This window comes from Eumetopias jubatus, unplaced genomic scaffold (genome assembly GCF_037043125.1).
Source record: "Eumetopias jubatus isolate StellerSeaLion01/CBP00866 unplaced genomic scaffold, mEumJub1_p1.0 scaffold_1, whole genome shotgun sequence".
NCBI lineage: Eukaryota > Metazoa > Chordata > Mammalia > Carnivora > Otariidae > Eumetopias > Eumetopias jubatus.
This window is the reverse complement of record NW_028274807.1, coordinates 58,375,565-58,396,565: the sequence shown is the minus strand read 5'-3', so window position 1 is coordinate 58,396,565 and position 21,001 is coordinate 58,375,565.

Here is a 21,001-nt window from a genome sequence, read left to right as displayed (position 1 = left end):
GGACCCATGAAGCCTTGATTCTGTGGGTGTCCCAAACACTACCCTTTGTTGATTACATTTGAAGGAGCATCTGCTCAATAAAGTGGGAAGCATATGGGCCCTGCCGTCAGACAGACTTGGTCTGGGCACCTGGGTGGCTCAGTCGGTTAGGCGTCTGCCTTCATTCAGCTCAGGTCATGATCCCAGGGTGCTGGCACCCAGCCCCGCATCACGTCTCCCTCTCCTCCCCTCTGTGCTCTCTCTCTCTCTCTCAAATAAATAAATAAAATCTTGAAAAAAGAAAGGAAGACTTGGTCTTCCCATGTTGGTCCTGTGTACTAGTGTGTGATCTTGGGTTTCTCGTGTAACCGCTGCTTGCCTCAGTCTCCCCGTGTGTGAAACAGACAGAGCGCTCCCACCCAGCAGGCCGGCTGTTAGGCATAAAGACAGAGGCAGAGAGCGCATGGAGGGGCTTCAGGAAGCAGCAACCCCAGTGTTGCAAGTACCCTGTGTGAACATGAAATGGAGTTCGATCTGAAAGACGGTTTCGTGGAGCTACTGCTTTTCAAAGCAAGGCTATGTGCTGCTAGAAAAACAGATTCAAAACAGACTTTATTTCTGCAAAAAAAAAAAAAAAAGTCACGAGTGGCTTTTTACAGTAACTGCGTCTGCGGCACTGTGCTTTCTGGACCACACACTCGGATTTAGGAAGGCATTCCGTTCCCAATTGTAAATTATCTCCTGGGCCCGTTACTTTTTGCACTCAGTTCCCCGTCCTCCCACTCTTTCCCCTGCTATTCAGGACTGCACATGGCTTCTGAGAAAACCATCTGAGTTTCACATTTACTTCGTGGCTATTATTCTTGTTTGCTTTCCTTCACGTGCTTGCACACATGCAGTCTTGCCCTGTTCCTGTGTAGTCAGAGACGACCAGACCAGCCTCTCCTTCGGTCTCGGCTCTGCTTAATCTACTGAGCACAGGTAGGTTTCTGCAGAGGAGGGAATTCCACTCATTCATTCAGTATGCTCATTCTTCCCACCCATCACTCACTCAACATTTTTCCAGCACTTATATGTGCTGGCCATGTTGCCAGGTGCTGGGAATATAAAGATGAGTTATGACTTTTAAGAAGTTCCAGAGGTAACGGGAGAGGCAGATGAGTGAACATAAAACCCAAGATACAAGGTAAATGCCTTTGTAAGGATTTCAGGGGTGGGGTGGGGGAGAGAGGACTCCCATGAGTTCAATTTCCACCTGGATGAGTCAGAGAAGGGAACATTTTGAGCTGATCTTGAAGTAGGAGTAGGAGTTTTCCAGGAAAAGATAGGTCCATCTGAAAGGAACCCTGCAACCTCACTGCTGCTTTGCCACCCTTTAAGTCATCCCTTGTCATCTCCCTGAGACATCTGGTGGAGGGTTATCCTTGTGGAACTGTAGGTTCACACACTGGGCGGCCTTGGCGCATGCTCTACCGTCTTGCTCTAGTGGATGAGAATGTCTGGAGGTGAAGTCCCTCCACTCTCCTCTTTACCTTGGTGATGTGGTGCTACACTCCTTTCCCTTTTCTTTCCTTCTCTCTCAGGGGAAGAGATCCTTTCTCCTTCCAAAGGCAGCTCTTCCTCAGGGACTCCAAGCGAATTTTGAGAGGGAGAAATGAGAATAGAACTTTCCAGGGGAAGAAAATAATTTCAGCAACTGGGTAAAGATGGGAAAGTACCATGCATGTTTGGAAAATAGTGAGCAATCCAGCTTTGCTGAAGCTATCTAGTCTAAGTTAATCTACTTGATGAGTATGAAAATCTACATATTCCTTTAGGAAATATATAGTAAATGGCATAACTTAGGACTTTGGCTTATGCTTCAACAAAAACATTTATTTGAATGCTTTCTGTTTTTGTTAGTGTTAGTTTTGTTACACACATACACACGCACACATACACACATGATCATGCTGTGTAGTGTGGATACACAGACCTTGCTCTTGAGGACCTCACAGTCTCTCAGGGAGGAGGGAATAACAATTTCATATGGCAAATACTATCAGTACTAGCAAAGATATGTGCAGTGCCTCTGGCAGCCAGAGGAGGGAAAGGAAATTAAGTTGGGATGGATTCTAAGGGAAACAATATAGAGAGATAGCATTTGATTTAGGCCTTCAACAATAAGTATAAGTTTGTCAATAAAAAAGAGAAAAGTAGGGTGTTTCAGGTAAAGGGAACAGGAAGAAAGGTGTGTGTGTGTGTGTGTGAGAGAGAGAGAGAGAGAGAGAGAGAGTGTATGTGTAGCAGAGTATGGCGTGTGAAACGTGTGAAAACGTGTTCATAGAAGGGCAAGTTGTCTCATGGGCTACAGTGGTTTTTAGTGGAGGTGAGGTAGTTATTCCTGGTGGTTCTCAATGGGGGTGATTTTATGTCCCAACTGTTTAGTTGGCAATGTCTTTGGACACTTTTGGTTGTCATGACCTTGGGGGTGGGGTGCTTCTAGCATCTAGTGGGTAGAAGCCAGGGTTGATGCTAAATGTTCTATAATGCACAAGACAGCCCTTGACAACTAAGAATTATCCCATTGAAATGTCAATAGTGTTGAGACTCAAACACCCTGGAGTAGAGTATGGCAGTCCTAGAAAGAAGTGGCAAGAGATGAGGTTGGGAAGATAGATTAGTGTTAATTTGTGTAAGGTCTTAAATGCCATATAACATAATGGAAGTTTCTAGAAAAGCAAGAGTTTCATTTTTATTCATTTGATTGGTGGCATTTTACTCAATGATACTCATTTATAATATGGTTCAATTAAAAGTGGTAATGTTTACAAGTGGTAACAGAGCACTTGAACAACGATTTTTTTATGGAAAAGTGTTCATTACTCTCCCCTCCCTCATCACCACCTAGATTCCTCTGTCCCCTGCCACTCCCCCCCCCACCTCCCCCTAAGGTGTCCAGGGTCATCTGGACCCATGAAGTGCAAGGGCTGAGCTCAGGGTAAAGGTGGACCCGGTCCCTTTGTGATGGTGAGTGAACTGCTCACTTGTTTAGAGTTACAGTGAGGTATGGGTTTTCAAGAAAGATGGGCTCTGATCCAGGACTAATACTGGATGTTCATGAACAGAAGTCTGAGGATCACTTTTTCTAGGTTTTATTTATATTAGAAAAGCTGAGTTCATAGTCTCCTCACTTAATTCAGTACTTTCCCCCACACTCTTGCATATGAATCCTTGCCGCATACCCAGAATTGGGTGGTAGATCTACTCCATTATTAGGAAGTTGATAATTAGCTGGAACTTAGGAAACACAGAACTTCCAAGGCCTAGTGTCAACTTTATAAAATAAGGTATCTGCCCAGAAAGTATTTCCCAAAATATGGGGGACCAGAAAGGTTACAGGGCAGGCTCTTCATTCAGATCAAAAATGACCGATTACTAAAGATTGTGTACTAGTGCTTCTCAAAACTTGGGAGGCCAGAGAACATTTTCAAATATTGGGATTTTTGTTGGCACACTTCAGGGGATTAAATGTTATCTACTGTTATCATCCCGCTATCATGGCATTCATATGCTGAAGTTAAAAGGATACAACCTACATGCCCAGAAAGGAAGGAAGATCACAAATATAAAGTCAGACCATTCCCTTACCCTTCTGCTCCGAAAGTGTATGCTCCAAAGTAGGACTGCCAGGTAAAATACAGGATGCTCAGTTATTTTTGAATTTCAGATAAATAATGAATATTATTATAGTATAAATATGTCCCCTGATAAGTTCATTTATCTGAAATTCAAATTTAACTGAGCACCCTGTATTTTTATTTGCTAAGTCTGGCAATCCTACCCCAGAGAGAAAACGAGAGGGCAGTCTTCTATTTATTCAATCAGTATCTGTGCCCACACGCTTCTCAGGGCAGCTGGTCTCTCTGAATATTATTGCTAATATTACAGCTTTTCCACATGGGCCCTTGACCCAAAACAACTACCTTACCTAGTGTTCCTACTGAAGAAATCATAATCTGCTTTAATGCTGGGGGTGGAGAAACGGCTGCCTGGAGAGGGTTTACTCAGAGATACTGGTCTCTGACGTGGCAGATTTCTGAAGTATTTTCTTCATTTGACAGATATTACTTGAGCACACTTAGAAAAGGTACTTAGTAAGAAAAAGGAACTAAGTCATTTCTTGTTAAAATAAGAAACTCATCATTCCTGTTTTCATGATGCTTACATGCTTATGGGGGAAGAGTTTTCATACCAGTTTTAACATCCTTAATTTTTATCCCAGAGTTGACCTGAGTTAGATGTGACCCTGCATATTGGCTTTATCACACTTTAACTTCTTGTCACTATTTGAATACATTTGCGTATTGCCCCGATCATATTTTCCTATATACTTCTAGGGCAAAATTCTTGCTAAGTGGCAGCTCTCACAGTAGATTTTATAAGAATACACAGTGATACATACTGGTGTGAAAAGGAAAGCTTTTAGGAGCATGACTGTCCTGAGAACTTTTTGTTTATTGGCTGTGTGCATGCGTGTATGTGTTTGTGAGAATATCTGGGTGCACAGATGGTGGATCTCTTGAAAACGCTGGGTGTACAAAGACTACCTCCTTTCTGAGTGAACCTTAATTTCTAAAAAAACATTTTCTTGACTAGTTTAGTTGCAAAAGCAAACACTTGGAAGATTCCAGTAACAACTTCTTGCACCACAAAGATGGCTGCTGCTCAGAGCCTGGGTAAGGAGCAGACACTGAAATGTGGCTGGGCTCCATCCCCTGGCAGAGCACGAGGGTGTTATGTTCCACTAGAAGCCCTGGTACCTTCTCAGAAACCTGCCAAATCAGGCACATACTTGCTAGCAGCCACAACCGAGGGATCCTACTGACCCATGCCCAGTTCTCAGGAGGTAACTGGCAAGAGAGAAGAAAGCAAACAAGCAACCAAATCCCTATGCACCTTATAAATCTGACTTGGAAATTTTGCCGCAAGGCTGTCAAAAAGTAGAAATAATATTCTAAGGCCAGTTCTTGGGCATTTAATCTTTAAGGTAGGAAAAATACATCCAATTATCTGACTATCAACTTGTTTTTTAAGTTTAGCATTCCCAGGATCAGATGACTCTGGTCCTTGAAAATGAACTTAGGTTATGGACCCCTGGCCAAAGTGAGGCCTTTGGGTCACTCTTCAGGGGACATGTCTTGAAATCACACGCATCTCCTTTGCCTGTGAGATATTTCCTTGATTATCTGAATCTCAACTGCCAGACGTAAGTTGATTTGTCTCCATTCTGTCTGAGGTTGTGGAGCTAGGATTCACTTGGAGGAATGGAATGTGGATTAAGTTCCTTGGCTTGACGTCGGATTGAAGCCAAAACGAGCCAGTTAGAGAGAGTCATCTGGGTACAGCCTTTTTCTGCCCCCTGGTGGAAAAACTGGGTATTGAACTAGCCATAAAGGCCCTTCCTGAGCAAGCACTATTAAGATGTCCATGCCCAGGTCTACGGGAAACGATTATACCTAAAGCTATCAAGTTAAACTAAAATGTGAATCTACATGTCACAATAGAAAGATATATTAAATAAGTGGAGTTTGAACGGTTTCTCCATGAGAGTCTGATTTCTCAGTAATGGGACTTTAATTCTACCCCCCCTTTTTTTTTCTGTTTGCTAAGAACTTGTTTTTCATTTTTCTCTCTAAAGTCTTTTTTTTCCCCCTTCAACCATTATTTCCTGTATCTTGAGATAGTTATAAGAATCTTGTAAGGAGTAATCTTTAAACATTTTTAAAAAATGAAAACCAGCATTTGATTGAGAGAGACTGTAATTCTTACATACTCCAGATCATAAACTGGGATCATACCTATACATTCAGATCAAAATCCAAACCAAAATTCACTTTCAGAATTCAAATGAATCATGTTAGTCTTATACCTTCTGAGAGCCCCTCAATGCAAGTGAGAGGCTGTCTTTTTAAGACTTTTGCATGCAAACTGCACTTTGTTTTTAAGTGGGCTCCCTGCCCAACACCCAGCATAGAGCTCAGCTCAGAGGCTTGAACTCAGGCCCTGAGATGCAGACCTGAGCTGAGATCAAGAGTTGGATGCTTAAACAACTGAGCCACCCAGGCGCCCCTACAAATTACATTTTGAAAGAGACCATGCTTTTTGTTTTTTATAAGTCCTGAAAATGCCAAAATTTTTCTCAAAAAGTATAGACAGGTAGAAGCATGCACTTTAAATTTGAATCTATGACAGAATACATTTTAGAATCAGGAAAATTTTTGGAGACTAGTGTGTGGGATATTAACACATTATGCATATAAGTGCATGGCTGACCTTTCAAGTGTGTTCCAGTGACTTCCAGAGCTATTATTATTATTTTTTTTTAATGAAGAATTTTTTTATGCCAGGCTAGTACTTGGTTCTTATGGGAAAGCTTATTTATTTATGAATTAACTCAGTATTTATTCAGCAAGCATTTCCTGAGCACCCAGGTGCCAGCAGGATAGAGGATATATATCTTCTGCCTGGCGGTGCTTACAGAACTGAGCACAAGTGTCTCAAGAACAAGACCAACTGTGGTCAGTATCATGAGGGAGGTTGAGATGAAGTGAGATGGAGGTTCAGAGTCGGAAGCGATTAATGCCAACCTCCGGGGCAGGGCAAACTAGGGGCATCTGAACTGGGAACTAAGGGATGATTAGGATTTGGACATAAAATTTTTCTACATGGCAGAAATTTGGAAATTTCTTCTAAAGGACTATTTTTCCTTAGGAAAATAAATTATGGGCAGAGGATGAATTCCATGGAAATAAACTTTCACCCATTCAGGTGACTTTTGAAATGTGAGAATTAGTTACAATTCAGATACTGTCAATTCTTGATCGACTTCTGTCCTTTACATATGAGATTTCTGCTTTCCTCCTCAAAATACTTCTCTCTCTCCTGACCAAAAGCAGTAAAACAAGAGAGGAAGAATAACCATTTTATCCCATCTCTCTGTCCCTATCTTTTCTGTAAGTCACCGGTGCTACTCATTTGATATTTAGTATGCACTTGTTTTAAGCCAGTTACTCTGCCAGATAACAGAAGGCAACAATTAACAAACATACATGATCTTTCTTCCGAAAAAGCTTTTACTGAATGGAGATAGCACATAAGCAATAGAATAAAAATTCTTAATGTACAATAAGAAAAGCAATACACCACAGAGGTCAATAACCTGTCTTCTGGCATAAGGCAGTCTGGATTCAAATGTGAGTTCTGTTGAATAGACTCAATCATGCGACCTTGGGCTACTTACTCAACCTCTTTTCACTCCAGTTTTTTTTTTTAAAGATTTTGTTTATTTATTTATTTAGAGTGTGAGTGGGGTGGGGGAGGGGCAGAGGGAGACAGAGACTCTCAAGCAGACTCCATGCTGAGTGGGGAGCCTGACCCGGGGCTCAATCTCACAATCCTGAGATCATGCATGACTTGAGCCAAAATCAAGAGTCGGACGCTTAGCCGACTGAGCCACCCAGGAGCCCCTTCACTTCAATTTTTGATAGAAATATATTCCTAGCTTACCTAACAGTCCAAGCAAATGTTTCTGGTGTACAATGACTTCCTCCAGACAACAATTCCACGTTGTGACTCTGCCATCCTCTAGGGCTTCATTCTAACCACTGAACAGGAAAGAGAGAGTGTAGAAGAGGCATAGGTACTTCTTAAAGACACTAGTCCGGGGATGGCATCCATTGTATAAAACTCAGTGACGTGGTCACCCTGAATTCCAGAGCAGCTGGGAAGAGCAGCCCAGCTGTAAATTCAGCAGTAAGGGGAGAACATGGATCTTGTTGTACAGCTAGCCAGCTTTGATACATAGTTTTTATATCATGTGATGAGCTTCAGACTTTATCGTGGAATTAATATGCCATTGAGTTGGTCAAGCGACTGCCTTCGGCTCAGGTCATGATCCTGGAGTCCCGGGATCGAGTCCCGCATCGGGCTCCCTGCTCAGTGGGGAGTCTGCTTCTCCCTCTGACCCTCTTAACTCTCATGCTCTCTGTCTCTCATTCTCTCTCTCTCAAATAAGTAAATAAAATCTTTAAAAAAAGGAGTAAAATGATCATATTTTGAATTTTGGAAAAGTCATTCTATCCGCAGCAAAGAGAATGGCTTGGCTGATTGATTGGATAACTTGGTGGAGAGAAATGTTATTCAGTGGAACACAGGAAGAGGTACAAGTTTTCAGGGAGGAGGGTGGGAGGTGACTTCAGGTTGGGATGTGTTGAATATGAGATGCTTTGGCATCATCAGGGGAAAATACAGATGCATGCTCTAGTTACCTGCTCTGAAGTCTGAAGCTCAGGAAAGAAATCTGAGCGGCAGACAGGGATTTGTATTTTCATCTTCTGGATGTAGCCATGGGAGCATGTAGAGAACACCATATCTAAGGAATGGGCAGAGGGAGAGGGACTGGCAAAGGATACTGAGTGGGAGCATCCCAAGCAAGAAGGAAAAATGGTGGAATGTAATGTCACAGATGCCCCAGGAAGAAATTATTTCAAGGAAGAAGTAGTTGACAGTGTCCGAGCAAGACACTGGATATTTTGAAAAAGAAGCTGTGTGAATGTGCTGGTTATTCTGTTTATCCACCCTTCTCTCCCCTTCTCTGTGCCCCAGAGGCTGAGCCCTGTAGACTTTATCACTTGAGCTCCTTTGCCCTCTGGCTTCCAATGGGGTTTGGCCAATGGCATTCGGAAAGCAGAAGAGGGCAAGATATTCCTCCCATTCCCTCCCTGTTTCCGTGTCTGGTCTCAGGAAGTAGGTGCACCCCACCTTAACTTCAGTTCCCACCAGGTGCTTTGTTCTCCTGGTTCTAGTTCTCACTGTTCTACTTCCTTTTGTGTCTCTTCAGCTCCAGGAATGATAATGGCTTACCAGTGTCCCTACTCTCTGAGCATATCACCATTACATGGTTGTTGCCTACATTTCTGTAAGTAACCCCTTCTTTTGAACCATCTGGAGTGGATTCCACTTCCTTCTGGCATACTCACTGATAAAGTAATTAGTAGGAAGTCAGAAACCAAACTGTCATGGGTTGAAGACTGAGTACGTAGTGAAGAAGGAGTTAGACTGCCAAGGAGTTTGGCCCTGGAATTAATTTCTGCTTCCTTTCATTGTGAAAGGGAAGGAGAGAGAGAGGACAACCAGTATAAACACCCTGAAGAGGGAGGAGTTTGTTCTTTCCAAGATGGAAGAGACTTATGTTTAAATGCTGATGAGAAAGAGCCAATAGAGAAAAGTATATTGTTGATGTTCAAGAGTAGGGGGTTCATCTATTGCCCGAAGTGTATGAGAAGGCAGAAATATTTGAGACGTGGAACATAGATGGGGGACTTGCCTTAGGTGAGAGGAGGACTGCCTTATCCAATGTAACTGGAGGACTGGAAGAGGGGATGGGTAGGGAGGGCAAGTAGGTTCACAGGTTTGGCATTAGGAACTTGAGAGAGTTCTTGTCTAAGGACATGTTTTTTCCTGTGATCACAGAAAATTCAGAGGGCAGAATTAATATAGGGTTAGGCATTTGCCAGGCACATGCAACAGAAGTATAGCGAGGTGAGGGGGTTGGGAACACTGGCCAGTGATGGACTGGGAGAATCTAAGCTGTATACAAATCAGGGCGAAGGTGAGAGAAAAAACAGTTAAGGACTGGTGCTTCAGGGACTTTTAAGATCAGATTTATAAGGAGTAACTTGAGTAAGACAAGTTGAAAAGATAGGAAGCTTTTGTGACAAACAGAAATGTCTGAATTTATGATTGCAGAGATGGAACAATTGTGGATGACAAGATTTAGGACATGACTCGTGAGCGTATGACTGGAGTGAAGCAAATGTGAAGGTCACTGGAGAGGAAGACCATGCAGTAGCTGGGATGCTAGAGGACTTGGGATGGAGAGGAACGAGGGAATTCAAGATCACTACTTCAGTGAAGGAAAATGAATGGAAAAGCATTTCTTCCCCATTCCAGGAGTCCCTAGCATTTTCCTCATCATCCTAATCTGTGTCTCCCTCAGAATCCGAGGTCTCATATGATCAGGCCACATAGGAACCCCTGCCCCAGGCCTAGAATCTAGCTTTGCAACACCTCCTCCCTCTCACTATGTCAGGGGCTCACTGGTGAGAGAGTGCTAGTGCCTGCTTTCCACACGGTGGGGAAGCTGATCCTGGGGATATGACAGGGTACAGGTTGCCACTCTGGCTGCTGGGGCTTGTAGGGGGTAAGGGGCAACACAAGTTGAGGAAAGATGTGCTCCTGCTACCATCTTGACTGTGGAAAGCACTTTTCTATAACAGTCCTGGGATCCATAGTTGGCCTCTATAGAACCAATGGCAGGGATAGCATGTATGTTGGAGTCAAACATCTTTGTAGAGCTGGCTCTGGATTCTAATCATTACCCTTTATAATAATTTTATGGGAGAATTCATTCAGTTTCAAACAATGGACTTAGAAATGGCTCTTCTAAATCAGAGATTTCTGTATTAAAATTGTGTTGGCCTCTAAATACCTCAGGAAATAGAGTGGCAAAAATCATGCTATCAATGGGCATTTTTTTCTTTTTTCTTTACATGTCTTTGAGGTTCTAGGAGTTGAGATAGAAGATTGACTTGTCAGCAATGATCCTTGCTAAGAGTGCTTTGTATTTGCAATTTAGATATTTGAACATTTAAAAATATCCTTTATTGGGGCACCTGGGTGGCTCAGTTGGTTAAGTGACTGCCTTCAGCTCAGGTCACGATCCTGGAGTCCTGGGATGGAGTGCCACGTCGGGCTCCCGGCTCAGCAGGGAGCCTGCTTCTCCCTCTGATGCTGTTTCTCTCTCTCTCTCTCAAATAAATAAAATCTTTAAAAAAAATTAAAAAATATCATCTATCATGTTACAGAGGTAATTTGGGTTCATTGAACATAATTCTGAAAGTAAAAAGAAGAGAAAATAAAACTTCTGTATTCTCACCAATCAGAAATGACTAATATTATTATCCTGGCATCATTTTCACTCCAGATATACATCTTTTTTCTTTTTTTGCCTCTTCTCCAGTTTAGAGTCAAACTCTACTTATAAAGTTTTATAATCTTTTATTCACTTAATATAATGTGAGCATTTCCCTGTGCCATTACATATCTTTAAAAAAGAATCATGGCACAGTCTTTTAGCTGTTCACCAAAATCCATTTCCTTCTTCTTGGTCATGCACTAGTACATTTCCAGGGCTCTCTTGCAGTTAGGTGTAGCCAATGGAATATGAGTGAGTGTGATATGTGCCATTCCTGAGCCAACGCTTTCAAGATGAAGGTATCTTTCCTTTATGTTATCCATTCCCCCGTCTTATAGCAAGATGCAGATGATAAGGCCCTAGGGGAATTCAAAGTCAAAGGGAGGAAGGAGCCTAAAATTCTGAATAATCACGTATTGAATACAATGTGGATGAGAATAAACATCTCTTGTGTTTGAATCATTATATTTTTGGATCTGTTTGTTTCAGCAGTTTTGCCTACCCTGTTTTTCATCCTACCATAATTTTTCATTATTTTAATTTAAAATTTTAATTTATTTTATTTTTGTTTATTTTTGAAATTTGAATACAGTTGACATACAATGTTACATCAGTTTCAGGTGTACAACACAGTGATTCAACATTTGTCTATGTTATGCTTACCACAAGTACAGCATTTTGACAGATGGTCACTATACAATGCTATTACAATATCATTGACTATATTCCCTACGCTCTTTTATTCCTGTGACTTATTCATTCCATAACTGGAAGCCTGCATCTCCCACTCCCCTTCACTCATTTTGCCCATTCCCCATCTCCTTCCCCTCTGGCAACCATCAATTTGTTCCCTGTATTAATAGGTCTGATTTGGCTTTTTGTTCACTCATTTGTTATTTTAGATTCCACACATGAGTGAAATCATATGGTATTTGTCTTTCTCAGTATGCCCTATTTCACTTAGCATAACTCCTCCTAGGTCCATCCATCCATGTTATTGCAAATGGCAGAATCTCATTCTTTTCAAAGGCTGTGTGATATTCCATTATGTATGTGTATATGTGTATTTATATAGATGATATAGATACAGAGATAGATCATTATCCTTTCATCTATCATAGACCCTTGGGTTGCTCCCATAAATTGGCTATTGTAAATAATCCTGCAATGAACAGGGGTGCATATCTTTTGAATTAGTGTTTTTTGTTTTCTTTGGGTAAATTCCCAGTAGTGGAATTATTGAATCATATGGTATTTCTATCTTTAATTTTTTGAGGAACTTCCATACTGTTTTCCATAGTGGCTACACCAATTTACATTCCCACCAACAGTGCACCTCCTTTCTCCATATCTTTGCCAACACTTATTGTTTCTCATCTTTTTGATTTTAGTCATTCTGACAAGTCTAAGGTGATATTCCATTGTGGCTTTGATTTGCATTTCCCTGATGAGTGATGTTGAGCATCTCTTCATGTCTGTTGGCCAGCTGTATGTCTTTTTTGGAAAAATGTCTATTCAGGTCCTCCACCCATTTTTTTAATTGGACGGTTTTTTGATGTTGAGTTGTATGTTTTTTATATTTTTTTAGATACAAACCCCTTATCAGATATATCATTTGCAAATATCTTCTCCTATTCAGTAGGTTGCCTTTTTGTTTTGTCGATGGTTCCCTTTGCTGTGCAAAAGCATTTATTTTGATGTCGTCCCAGTAGTTTATTTTTTGCTTTTGTTTCCCTTGTCTCAGAAGACACAACTAGAAAAATGTTGCTATGGCTGAAGAGAAATTATGGCCTGTGTTCTCTACTAGGATTTTTATGGTTTCAGGTCTCACATTTAGGTCTTTAATCCATTTTGAGTTCATTTTTGTGTATGGTATTGGAAAAATGGTCCAGATTTCATTCTTTTACATGTAGCTGTCCAATTTTCCCAGCACCATTTGTTGAAGAGACTGCCTTTTCCCCACTGTATATTCTTGAATTTTTTGTCATAGATTAATTGGTCATATAAGCATGTATTTATTTCTGGGCTCCCTATTCTGTTCCACTGATCTATGTGTCTATTTTTGAGCCAGTGTCACACTGTTTTGATTACTACAGCTTTGTAGTATATCTTGAAATCTGGAATTGTGATACCTACAGCTTTGTTTTTCTTTCTCAAGATTGTTTTGGCTCTTTGGGGCCTTGTGTGCATCCATATAAATATTAGTATTATTTGTTTTAGTTCTGTGAAAAATGCTGTTGCTATTTTGAATCTCTGGATTGCTTTGGGTAGTATGGGTGTTTTAACAATATTAGTTCTTCTAATCCATGAGGATGGAATATCTTCCCATTTGTTTGTGTTGTCTTCAAGTTCTTGAATCAATATTTTATAGTTTTCAGAGTATAGGTCTTTTACTTCCTTGGTTAAGTTGATTCCTAGGTATTTTATTCCTGTGGTGTGATTGCAAATGGGATTGCTTTCTTAATTTCTCTTTCTGCTGCTTTGTTATTAGTGATAGAAATGCTACCAATTTCAGGTATTAATTTTCTATCCTACAAATTTATTGAATTCATTTATTACTTATAGTAGTTTTTTTTTTTTTTTTGGTGAAGTCCTTAGGGTTTTCTATGTATAGTATCATGTCATCTGCAAATAGTGACAGTTTAACGTTTTCTTTACCAATATGGATGCCTCATTTTGTTTTCTTGTCTGATTGCTGTGGCTAGAACCATGCTGAATAAAAGTGGTAAGAGTGGACATCTTTGTCTTGTTCCTGATCTTAGAAGAAAACCTCAGTTTTTCACCATTGAGTCTGATGTTAGCTATGCATTTTTCATATATGGCCTTTATTATGTTGAGGTATGTTCCTCTAAACCCATTTTGTTGAGAGTTCTTAAAAATCACGAATGAGTATTGAATCTTGTCAAATGCTTTTTCTGCATCTTTTGAAATGATCACATGACTTTTATCCTTTGTTTTGTTGATGTGTTAACACATTGATTGATTTGTGAATATTGAACCATCTTTGCATCCCTGGAATAAATCCCACTTGATCATGGTGAATGATCTTTTTGATGTATTGTTGATGTAGTTTGTTAATGTTTTGTTGAGGATCTTTGCATCTATGTTCATCAGGGATATTGGTCTGTAAATTTTTTTATGTGGTATTTTTATCTGGCTTTGATATCAGGGTAATGCTGGCCTTGTAGAATGTATTTGAAAATTTTCCCTTCTTTTCTATTTTTTGGAATAATTTGAGGACAGTAGGTATTAACTCTTGTTTAAATATTTCTTATAATTCACTTGTGAATTCATCTGGTCCTGCACTTTTATTTTTTGGTAATTTTTTTTTTTAATACCAATTAAATTTTGTTACTAGTAGTTGGTTTGTTTAGATTTTCTATTTCTTCCTCATTCATTTTTGGAAGGTTGTGTTTCTGGGAATTCATCCATTTCTTTTAGGTTGTACAATTTGTTGGTATATTCGCTTTTGTAGTATTCTCTTATAATAATCCTTTGTATTTCTTGCGGTGTCATGTCGCTTGTTACTCCTCTTTCATTTCTAATTTCATTTCAAATAAGTCAAAGGACTTATTTGAGTCCTTTCTCTTTTTCTCTTGATGAGTCTGGGTAAAGGTTTATCAATTTTGTTGATCTTTTCAGAGAACCAGCTCTTGGTTTCACTGTTTTTTGTTTTGTTTTGTTTTTTAGTCTCTATGTCATTTATTTCTGCTCCGATCTTTATCTCCTTCCTTCCACTCACCTTGAACTTTGTTTATTTTTCTTTTTTCTGGTTCCTTTAGGTGTAAGTTTAAATTGTTTATTTGAACTTTTTCTTTTTTTCTTTAAAGATTTTATTTATTTGACAGAGAGAGACACAGCGAGAGAGGGAACACAAGCAGGGGGAGTGGGAGAGGGAGAAGCAGGCTTCCCGCCAAGCAGGGAGCCTGATGCAGGGCTCAATTCTAGGACCCTGGGATCATGACCTGAGCTGAAGGCAAGACGCTTAACAGCTGAGCCACCCAGGCTGGCCTATAATGCTACATATTTCCCTGTTAGAACTGCTTTCACTATGTCCCAAAGATTTTTGGACTGTTGTGTTTTCATTATCATTTGTCTCCATGTATTTTTAAATTTCTTCTTTGATTATTTCATTGATTCATTGGTTGTTTAGTACCATGTTGTTGAGCCTCCACAAGTTTTTGTTTTTTCTAGTTTTTTTTTTTTTCTTGTGATTGATTTCTAGTTTCATACCACTGTGGTTGGAAAACATGCATGGTATGATTTCAATCTTAAATTTATTGAGGCTTGTTTTGTGGCCTAACATGTGATCTGTTCTGGAGAATGTTCCACGTGCACTTGAAAAAAATGTGTCTTCTGTTGTTTTGGATGGAATGTTCTGTATATCTGTTATGTCCATCTGGTCTAATGTGTTAATCAAAGACACTGTTTCCTTATTAATTTTCTGCCTAGCTGATCTATCCATTGATATAAGTGGGGTGTTAAAGTACCCTACTATTATTGTATTATCATCAATTTCTCTCTTTATGTCCATTAATATGTGCTTTATGTATTAGGTGCTCCAGTGTTGGGTGTGTATTATATATAAATATATAATATAACAGTATTTATAACTGTTATATCCTCTTGGTGGACTGATCCCTTTATCATTATGTAATGCCTTTCTTTGTCTTTTGTTATTACAGTCCTTGTTTTAAAGTTTGTTTTGTCTGATCCAACTTTTTTTCTTTTGCTTCCATTACATGGTAAATGTTTTTCCATCCTTTCACATTCTTCCCATTAGTAAGGTGGAGGTGGAGTGTAGACTGTGTCCGCCAGCCCCTCCCACCCAGAAAGTGTTCCAGTAGCTCCCCTCCCACTGCAGTTGCCCGCTGGTAGAGTTCTAAGCTTGGCTCTCTTTTATGCTAGATGCTCTTTTAAACCACAGGTTTTTTTGTGTGCCCCAGCATGACTGCAGCTGGGTGGGTTAAAGAACCTGGGGCTTGCTGAAGCGGCAAGTTGGCTATAGTGTCTGGACACTGCTCCAGTCTGTGATTTCAAGGTGGAGAGGGGACATAAACCTTGTCGTTCTCCAGTTCCCCTTACTCTAAGAGTGCTCCTGCAGCTTCCCCTACCAGTTGGTGGAATTCTGGGGCTTGCTCTTTCATATGCTAGTTGCTCTTTTAAACCAAAGCTTTTTTTCTGTGCCCAAGGACAGATGAATCTGTTCGTAGTACCTTAGTACTATCCCTCTCCACTGCACTTTGTAGTGTTTGGGGTGGGGTTCCCTTTGTTACCAGTGTCTGTCACTCTTGCTGTTCTCTTCTGCCATTATCTCTATCTTTTGTTGTGCAGAAGCTGTTCAGTAGGCCCTCAGTTCTTCTTCAGAAGGAATTATTCCACGAATAGGTGGATTTGGTGTGTTCTGTAGAGGAGGTGAGTTCAGGGTCTTCCTACATTGCCATCTTGGACCAGAACATTACCATAATTTTTTAAAGAAATGTTTATTAGACTACAGTAGGTTGTTAAAAAGGGCCCCCAAAGAATGAATGACTCCTCCGTGTGTTCATGCATCTTCGCAATGTGTCTTTATTGCTTTTTCCAACAAGAGCTGGAGTCTGTTTTCCCATTCCTTGAATCTGGCTGCCCTTATGACTTGTTTTGGCCAATAAAATGTGATGGAAGTGACATTCAGGGACCTCTGAGCCCAGACAAAACAAAGCCTGGTAGCATCTGCCTTTGCTCATGGCGGATCCAGCTGCCATGTAAAGAAGTCCAGGTTATTCTACTGGAGAGAGTCTATATGGAGAGATAGGTCCTAGAGAATAAGATGCCACATGGAAAGAAAAGTCATATGGAAGAGAACCAAGGTCCCAGACAATATGTGTGAGCTCAGCTAATGCCATGAAAGGAGAGAGACCCAGACATCCCAGCTCACCCTCAGCCATTTGAGTCATCCCAGGGAGAGTGCCGAAGTGGTAAGGCCATCTTGGGTCTTCTAGATCTAGTCCAATAACCTAAGTCACTGAGTTGTTGATTGTTAACCAGCAGTAGATAACTGAAAACAGATATTTAAATGTTTCCAAAGTTTTGTTACTGTAAATGACAGCAATGAGCATCTATTTTCTGGCTTCCTTGTCTACCAAGGGAATATATGTTGTTGAACTTGTTTAAGTCTATAAATTGAGTAAAAAGTCATGTCTCTCCATTTTGGTGCTCAAATGAGGTTTCTGGCCCCTCCTATACAGATGAAGTAATATTTCATTGTGCTGAATCTATTCAATTTCCAGACTCCATCATCAGTTAGCTACTACTAAAGATCCCTGCTAGTCAAAACAATTTGATTACCATTTTGTCCCTACTGCCCATTATAGTAAATGCATCAATCTTGTCTCCTGTAGTTAATTGGTATCATCTGGCCTTTGTCATTCTGGGAACAGATTTCAATGGTGGCATCTTCCTATCATCACCCTAGCCTACAGAAGACAGCCATTACAGAACATTGTGAGGATACTGGTAGTACCTCATTAATGCATTTCTCAGTGCCTCAGTGCAGGGAGTGACTTTTAAGAGGACATAGTTAGGGGTGAGTGGGTGGATGAGTGTGCATATCACAGATTATATATCCATTCCATTATCCCAATCTCCCTGAGAATATGGATTCCTCCTTCTACATCAAGCCAGGAAATTTGACATTTGCCTTCATTGACTATAAACTATAGCTGAGTTCAAGTTCCAATCAACAAAGAAAATTGTCATACATAGTTCTAACTGCAAGAATCTCTAGCAAATCATATGATGAGACATATCGACACATCTGGTCCAATCCAGTATTTCATATTACATTCTCTTTAGTTTAATAACCTTAAAATCCACTATTACTTCAGTTTCTGTCACGAAAAATTAGCAACATTTTGTAATTATTTTGGAGTATAAACTATATTTTTCCATGTCAAACTTTGTATTTGTCTCCCTGGAGCAAACTGAGATCCTACTTGAGGTATAGCTCTAGGGGTGATGGGAAGTGGTTGGGGTGGGTCTTGAGGTTTTTATAGGGTCTTCACACAAGGCTCCTCAGACACAAGGTAACAGGCTACTCTGATTCTCAGCTTTTCCCAAATCAAATTAGATAATTCCTATTCCAAGTCTGAAGAGTCCTTCTTACCAATCAATGCCCTAATTTGTATATACAAGACTTGAGAGTCAATAAATTCAATTTAGTTTGGAATTATTCAACCAACAAAATTAAATTTGGGGTCAAGTTCGGCCCTGCGGCTGTAAGAAATTAGTGATTCTGACAGGGCCACCACAGAAGCTCTCTGATTCTCTATACTTGAGCTAAGAGTTAAAGATCTGAGCTTGTCACTTTTTGTAGGCTCTCCAGGGCACTCAGAAGCATCACTGCTACCATAATAGTCATCTAGTCCCCTTGGGGCTTCAGAAGGCATTTCATCACAATCAACCTCAGGTGATTAAGCATGACAGTACAGTATAGCATGGATTTATCATATCTCCTTTCCTCTTGATAAGGAGACTACTGAGTTCAAAGCTAAGGGACATAGCCAAACCAACCTCATCCCATTTTGAGGGGCTGTTTCCCAGGACTACTTCTTGTTCTACGTATCATAATAGTCAGAGTAAAAAAGATTCATATGACCTATTCCACCAGAGGGAATTTAACATAAGGAACTGGTTAAACAGATGTTTAATAACAAAAAGCATACATGCAAAAGCAGTTACAAGTCCTGGAGCTGAAGAAACAAGGGTAAGAGTTTGGGGTTATCAAATGTAGACTTTTGGAGGAAGGGATCTGCAGAATTGGGACCAAGATCTTTGAGGAGAGAACACCATCCAGGTGTTGCTACTACCTCTGAGGGGTCAACAAGTTCTGCTAGTGTGTCAAAAGAGTCAGGGACTGGAACCAATTGCCATTACCCAGGATAAAGAGCTGTTGCTGAGCAATACTGTCAGAAAGACGGGAGTAAACAGGAAGGAACAAGTCCCTTTTCTCCTCTTCCTGCCTTCCAACCTCCTTCTAAGTGGTCCATGTTGATGTAACTACCAGCTGGCAAAGACGATTTGGTTTTGTGTTGTCCCAGCCATAGCATCACAGAGCAAAGTATAGAAGGGTAGGATTGAAGGGCGCCTGGGTGGCTCAGATGGTTAAGCATCTGCCTTTGGCTCAGGTCATGATCCCAGGGTCCTGGGATCGAGTCCCGCATCGGGCTCCCTGCTCCTTGGGAGCCTGCTTCTCCCTCTGCTTCTCTCTCTCTCTCTCTCTCTCTCCCCACCTCTGTCACTCATGAATAAATAAATAAAATCATTAAAAAAAAAAAAAAGAAGGGTAGGATTGAAGCTGAGAGGCCATAGTAGGATGCATAGTAGAAAGCATATGTCTCTAAATATAAGCGTGTGTGTGTGCGCATGAGCGCGTACACACACACACACACACACACACACACACATATCCTAAGACCTTGGCATACACTATTTTGGCATTAAAAATATTTTTCTCATTAATAACACATATTTATTTCTTTCCTTATTTTCCTTTCCTTTAAGTAGAAAATACAAATAAGCTCATAGAAGAAGAAAAGATCTATCCCACTGCTGGAAAGATAATCATTGTTAACACCATTTAGATCCTTTTAGACCTTTTTCTCAATGTGTGAGTGTGTATTTTTTTCATGAAATCACATTATACATACTGTTTTCTAAGCTGCTTTAAAAAACACCTTACCGTATCATCAAAAATTGCTCACATCCATACATATTTATTTATTTACAACTGTGGGTTCAAAACTGTTCCTAGGAAGTGTCTTATAACACTTAATGGGAGGGCCCTGCATTCTACCATACACCTCTATCACTGCAATTCCACTTTTATTTGTTTTATATATTTGATTTCTGTGGGGAAAAAAAATTCAACTGCCAAAATATTAGAAACCAACTGATTCATCGCGTAAGTATTATATCATTTTCCATTTTTATGACAACAAAGGATAACTTTGTATCTAAATTTTTGTACAAAGCCCTAGTAACATGGGACATCATGCTTTTTACTCTTTTTACTCTATTTGACAGTACCTGAAAATTACTTTAATTAGCATTTCTTGGATTACTAATGAGATGACCAAGGTTTTGTTTAATTGATGGTCATTTGTGTCTGTGGCAGTCTTTCTTTACAGAGTCTAAAATTTTCCAAGCATGGCCCTAAACCCTTACTTTCTGTTTAATGTACAGAGCCCCTGCCTCTTCCATACCCCCCAGTTCAAGGAAGCTCTGATTTCAAATATCCAATGCTCACCTGCAACTCCATTTCCCTGCCCTCTGTTTTCCGTAATGATCGCAAATCCTCCTCCACAGACTACACAGATGCTTTTGCTCTGGGGTCCCTCATCCTCCTAGTACGCCACCCTAAACATCTCCATATCTAAAGCTATTTTTATTTTTCTTCCTGGCTTGGAGAAAAAAGGCTTGTTTGATCTTTAAGTCAACCTCTTTACCTGAATACTTGATCCCATCCTTGTTTGTCTCCTTTGGGACTTAGTATGGTGCCTGGCAAACAACTGATGCTCAAAAACTATTGAATAAATAATGGGTCTTGTTCTATTAATTTTCTCCCCTCTATCTCTGTGATATGGCTAGCTTCTCTAACTCTTTTGGCTCCTCTCCTTTAGCCTATACGTGAGCAAGTCATTTCTTGTCCATAATGGTCAATTTTGTGTATCAACTGGGCTAGGCTATAGTACCCAGTTACTCAGTCAAACACTAGTCTAGATGTGTGAAAGTATTCTGTAGATGGGATTGTCAGCTACAATCAGTTGACTTTAAGTAAAGGAGATAATCCTGGGAAATCTGGGTAATCCCAATCCAATCAGTTAGAAGGTCTTAAAAACACAACTGAGGTTTCTCTGAAAACAGGAAGGAGGAAGAAATCCTATCTATAGACTGTAGCTTAAGCTCCTGCCTCAGTTTCCAGCCCGCTCTTGTTGCCATATGGATTTCGAACTTGACTATCCAAAC